The sequence below is a fragment of the Hyperolius riggenbachi genome, chromosome 2 (assembly GCF_040937935.1).
Source record: "Hyperolius riggenbachi isolate aHypRig1 chromosome 2, aHypRig1.pri, whole genome shotgun sequence".
NCBI classification, from domain to species: Eukaryota; Metazoa; Chordata; class Amphibia; order Anura; family Hyperoliidae; genus Hyperolius; species Hyperolius riggenbachi.
In genome coordinates, this window is record NC_090647.1 from 25,693,387 (window position 1) to 25,699,603 (window position 6,217).

Sequence of the window (6,217 nt, forward strand, 5' to 3'; positions counted from 1 at the left end):
TTTAATGGAGTGGGTTGGTTGGTGAGGTGACTGAGTGAGTGTCCCCTAGTACAGTAAGTAAGTAGTAACAGTCAGGAAGTACAACTAGCAGTTACAATAATCAGTAGTAATCACAAGTAAATTTAGTGTGTGTACACTCAGACAGTGAGTGACCGCACGCAGGAGCTAGTAGCCTATGAACACAGTGACTGAGTGTCCTAGACTCCTAGTACAGTAAGAGTAAGTAGTAACAGTAAGTAGAACTAACTAATAATCAATCAGCGATCAGAAGGTAATGGAGTGTGGGTGGTGTGTGTACACTCAGACAGTGAGTGACCGCACGCAGGAGCTAGTAGCCTATGAACACAGTGACTGAGTGTCCTAGACTCCTAGTACAGTAAGAGTAAGTAGTAACAGTAAGTAGAACTAACTAATTACAATAATCAATCAGCGATCAGAAGGTAATGGAGTGTGGGTGGTGTGTGTACACTCAGACAGTGAGTGACCGCACGCAGGAGCTAGTAGCCTATGAACACAGTGACTGAGTGTCCTAGACTCCTAGTACAGTAAGAGTAAGTAGTAACAGTAAGTAGAACTAACTAATTACAATAATCAATTAGCGATCAGAAGGAAATGGAGTGTGGGTGGTGTGTGTACACTCAGACAGTGAGTGACCGCACGCAGGAGCTAGTAGCCTATGAACACAGTGACTGAGTGTCCTAGACTCCTAGTACAGTAAGAGTAAGTAGTAACAGTAAGTAGAACTAACTAATAATCAATCAGCGATCAGAAGGAAATGGAGTGTGGGTGGTGTGTGTACACTCAGACAGTGAGTGACCGCACGCAGGAGCTAGTAGCCTATGAACACAGTGACTGAGTGTCCTAGACTCCTAGTACAGTAAGAGTAAGTAGTAACAGTAAGTAGAACTAACTAATTACAATAATCAATCAGCGATCAGAAGGAAATGGAGTGTGGGTGGTGTGTGTACACTCAGACAGTGAGTGACCGCACGCAGGAGCTAGTAGCCTATGAACACAGTGACTGAGTGTCCTAGACTCCTAGTACAGTAAGAGTAAGTAGTAACAGTAAGTAGAACTAACTAATAATCAATCAGCGATCAGAAGGAAATGGAGTGTGGGTGGTGTGTATACACTCAGACAGTGAGTGACCGCACGCAGGAGCTAGTAGCCTATGAACACAGTGACTGAGTGTCCTAGACTCCTAGTACAGTAAGAGTAAGTAGTAACAGTAAGTAGAACTAACTAATTACAATAATCAATCAGCGATCAGAAGGAAATGGAGTGTGGGTGGTGTGTGTACACTCAGACAGTGAGTGACCGCACGCAGGAGCTAGTAGCCTATGAACACAGTGACTGAGTGTCCTAGACTCCTAGTACAGTAAGAGTAAGTAGTAACAGTAAGTAGAACTAACTAATAATCAATCAGCGATCAGAAGGAAATGGAGTGTGGGTGGTGTGTGTACACTCAGACAGTGAGTGACCGCACGCAGGAGCTAGTAGCCTATGAACACAGTGACTGAGTGTCCTAGACTCCTAGTACAGTAAGAGTAAGTAGTAACAGTAAGTAGAACTAACTAATTACAATAATCAATCAGCGATCAGAAGGAAATGGAGTGTGGGTGGTGTGTGTACACTCAGACAGTGAGTGACCGCACGCAGGAGCTAGTAGCCTAGGAACACAGTGACTGTCTGACTGAGTGTCCTAGACTCCTAGTACAGTAAGAGTAAGTAGTAACAGTAAGTACAACTAACTAACAATAATCTATCAGTAATCAGAAGGAAATAGAGTGTGTGTACACACAGACAGTGAGTGAGTGCACACACGCAGGAGCTAGCTAGTAGCCTATAAACAGTGACAGTCAGTGAGTGTCCTACTCCTAGTACAGTATAACTACAATACTATTAGTAAAGGACAGCAGAAATACTGGTATAGATGAGAGAAATAAACAGAGGACAGCTGCCCACAGAGGCAAGGCCCCCCTGAGGCCTAAACCTGTAAGCTTGCAGCAGCTGCCTGTCTCTAATGTAACACACAAGCTACTAACTAAAATACAATGTCTATCTAACTAACAACAATATAGGTGTATATGGCAGGTGTAGGTGAGCAAAAACGCTAGGTAAATGATCACAATAGAGCACTTGCTAAGCCAAAGCACAAAGGAGCAACTCTCTCTCTGTACAAGTCTCAGGCAAGCATGGAGAAACGGAACATGGCGGCCGCTATTTATAGGGTAGGGGCTGGCCAGGGTCCCCCTCTGTGATTGGCTGCCGTCAGAGGGCCTGGGAGCCCTCTGATTGGCTCTAAGGACATCAATCTGGGCTATGACGCTATTCGAGCTCGGTACCGAGCTCGAATAGCGCCGAGTTGCTCGAATAGCTCGAATAGTGAATGGGCTATTCGAGTGTACTCGGATAGCCCATTCGAATAGCTACAGCTATTCGGAGCTCGAATACCGAGCTCGGATAGCTGAAAAAGAGCTCGAATATTCGAGCTACTCGAATATTCGAGCTCTGCTGAGCACCACTGTAAGTAAACATGTAGCCACCACCCTGCTGTGTTTAGGAGAGATAACCCTTCAGGGATGTGCTACACTGAGCCCAGATCCGGAACCAGAAGAGAGAAGGGGAAGTGGAACGCAATTCTCTGAAGTCCCTGAAAGCAGAGAGTTTTTACATTTCACCGGGAAAGGGAGATCCAACAGCCGATGTAGGAAGAGAGCTATATGCAGATGGATCCAGGCAGGGCCGGGCCGAGGCAGAGAGGCTCCAGCCTCAGGGCACAGTGTAGGAGGGGGCGCAGTGTAGGAGGGAGCGCACAACTCACTCAGCTATCATTCCCCTATTGTGCTTGAAGCAGAAAGAAATAAGAAAAGGGGATACATAGCAGTGACTGCAAGCCAGATAACTAGATATTAAGGTGTTGGGGGTCCTGAGGCCGAACACGCTGAATACAGCGCTGGAGACTTGGGCCCAGCAGCGCAGGAGACTTGGGCGCAGCCGGCGCCACCATAGGCCGTAATAGGAATTACAGCTATAGCAGCGCACAGGGAGTAACTTCAGCGCCATCAGAAGACGGAGCTGAAGCTGAAGTTGCTTTTAAAACAATAATTCGGCTTCCCGCAATTGCTGGAATTATTTCATTCCCCCACTATCCGGCCTGGAGGTGGAATAGTAATTATAAACACGGCCGGGACTTGTGCAGAAGCAGGATCAGCCATATACCGGCTCCATCCTGCGCCGTTATCTCTCGTATGCCCTGAGGCGCCTCTTAGTCAAATAGCAATCACTGTGTGATTACTGGAGTGGGAGGGATGGAGGGGCGCAGTTGTTGTCAGTTGTTCAGTGGTCAGTGTAAAGGTGGCCACTAATGATTGATCCAATCTTTTTTTGCCCAATTTTACCATTTCTATGTAACATAAGGGACGACCTACAGTATCCATTCAATATATTCTCTCTGTTTATCCTTCTACTACATAGGTTTGGTAAGTGGCCACCTTTATTTATTTATTTATTTATTGTATTTATAAAGCGCCAGCATATTACATATTAAGTGAACCTCCGGACTAATAATCTACTCAGCAGCACTAAAAAGGCTTGATGTTTCTTTAACAGTTTCACAGCAACAGAACTTTGTTTTTCTTATCCAAGCCTCATTTTTGGCTGCACAGAAGCTAAGCTCCACCCCATCAAAGAAAACTGCCCGGGCATTTTCCCCTGATGCTGTGCAAAGCATGATGGGATTTCTGATGTTGTTCTCGTTGCCTAGCAGCTGGGAGGAGTGATCAGGACAGAGGACAGTTGGAACTGTGTCTCATGCTCACTGTCACCTCCTTTCAACCAAAAAGATGGCTGCCCCCATGAAATCACAAACATTTGCCTGTTCTTTTAAAACAGGGTGGGTAAGAGATTATATTACCTATCTATTTTAATTAACATAACTAATGTAACTTAATGACAGTATGTTTGTTTAGGCTGAAGTTTCGCTTTAAGAATCAGTTATATTCTTGCAATAATATGCTGAAGAACCAATCTCAGAAAAGACCTATAATACAGAATTGCTTTTTAACTTTAGTGATTTTTAAAGAAATGCTTGAGACAGTAAGAATAAGAGGTGCCAAGTGGACTTTGAGCTGCCATGCAGTCAGCCAAAACTGTATGATCCCATAGTTTCATGGTGATTTGTTAAGCTGGCCACTAACGGTCCAATTTCTAGCGAAAAATCATTCGAGCGATCAGAAATTCTGATTGGATGAAAAATCGTTCACTACACCATCAACTAACCAATCATTGCTTCCTATCTATCACGACCACCAAGAAAATCCAAATTTTCGTTCGACGAAAATTCATTCGGGCGACATTTTTTTCACTCATTCATAATCGATTGTGTCCACCAATGGAGATTATTTACAACCAATCCGATCAGAATTTCTGATCGCTCGAACGATTTTTCGCTAGAAATTGGACCGTTAGTGGCCAGCTTTAGATTAACGAGTAAACAAGCAAATACATTGATATGATAATTTCAAAGGGATTGAAACAATGTGTCAAATGAGTCAAACGAATGCCACCTCCTATAAGTGTTATATATTCTGTATGTACCCTTTGATTAAGTAGTTAATAAATGGTATGTCAAATGAATGCTTTATAAACCCAAACATGGAATGGGGCAAACGCAGCCGGTGCGCGGTCTCCTGCAATAGCTGGCCCCAGGACTTGATGCCAATTGGCATGACGCAGTCGTTATGTGTTTAAAGCAGGACAGTGATTGTAAATTCAATAGGTTATCATTTCTATGTGTGGGAGCTAAATAACCAACAGCAATGTAAGTGTGATATTAAACATGGTTCAGATTTCAAAATTACATTTTCAGTCGAACACCCGAAGTGAAAATAAACTAGAGAAATAAACAATTGTATCTATCCTCCTTCTCCTAAAAAGGATTTTTTAATATATTTCACAGTCTTATGTTATATTTATATTTACTTTTTAAGTTTTTACTGTTTTATTGTTTTTTGCTCAATGACACATGCATTGAAGTATGCCAGAGCTAAAATCTTTTTATCTCTTTCCTGCCTTCAGAAGCAATTTTCTTCTAATGGCCCATACTCACGAGGGACTTTTGTCACCTCAACACGCGGCGCGCGCGTGTTGCGGCGACAGGTCGCCCGTGAGTATGGGCCGTCGCGCGCGCGCGCACCCCGAACTGTCGCCCGTCGCTCATGTCGCCATGCGATTGAAAGTTTCAATCGCATGGCGACAGTCGCCGCCGCACCTCCCCCGCAACTGTCGCTCGTCCGCGTGAGTACACGGACTAGCGACAGCAACCTCAATTGTGGTAAATGGAGCTTCCGGCGGGGGGAGGAGGAACGTCGGCGACAGCTTCCGTCTCGCCGCTGGTCCCTCTTCCGCGTGTGTACGCGGAGGGACCTGGCGAGGAGCTGTCGCCGGCCTGTCGCCCACACGCTCACGTGTGCTGGCGACAGGCCACTTCTGCAGCCCGTGAGTACGGGCCATTAGAAAGTGTTTTATAGTTGTAATTTCTTTTCAGTGAGGGTCACACTGTATTCGGACCCAGTCCTGCCACTTACATACCTAAAGCTCCATCTACACGATACGATTCTTTGTACGATTCTATTTACGATCCGATTAAATCCGACATGTCCGATCGGAATTCGATTCGATTCAATTCGATTTGCCATTGTTTTAAAATGGCAAATCGAATTCAATCGAATCGAAATCCGATCGGACATGTCGGATTTAATTGGATCGTAAATAGAATTGTAATCGAATCGTACAAAGAATCGTATCATGTAGATGGGGCTTAATGTTTAACTCTTTCAGGCAGAGAAAGAAAAAAGGAACACAGCATAGTTATTTGTGTGCTTGGCACTGTACATACACATATCTATCTCATCATGTCACATGTCACCTTGGGTATCTTTTAAACCGAAAATAAGAATATGGGACCCCAGGAAAGTTATGTTTAATTTACATCTACAGATATTATTACTTAAAGAAACACTGAAGTCTCCTAAAATACAGCTTTTTATTGCAAAAAGCTGTTCAACATTATTGTCCTAACGAAAACGCTGCATCCCCGCAGCTGAAATCTAACTAAATCCCCCCAAACTCCCCTCGCAAAATCCACGACTTTCTTGGTCGTGGATTTTGCTGCCCCATGCGCTTCCGTGAGAGGCAGAGCTTTCAGCTGCAGCTC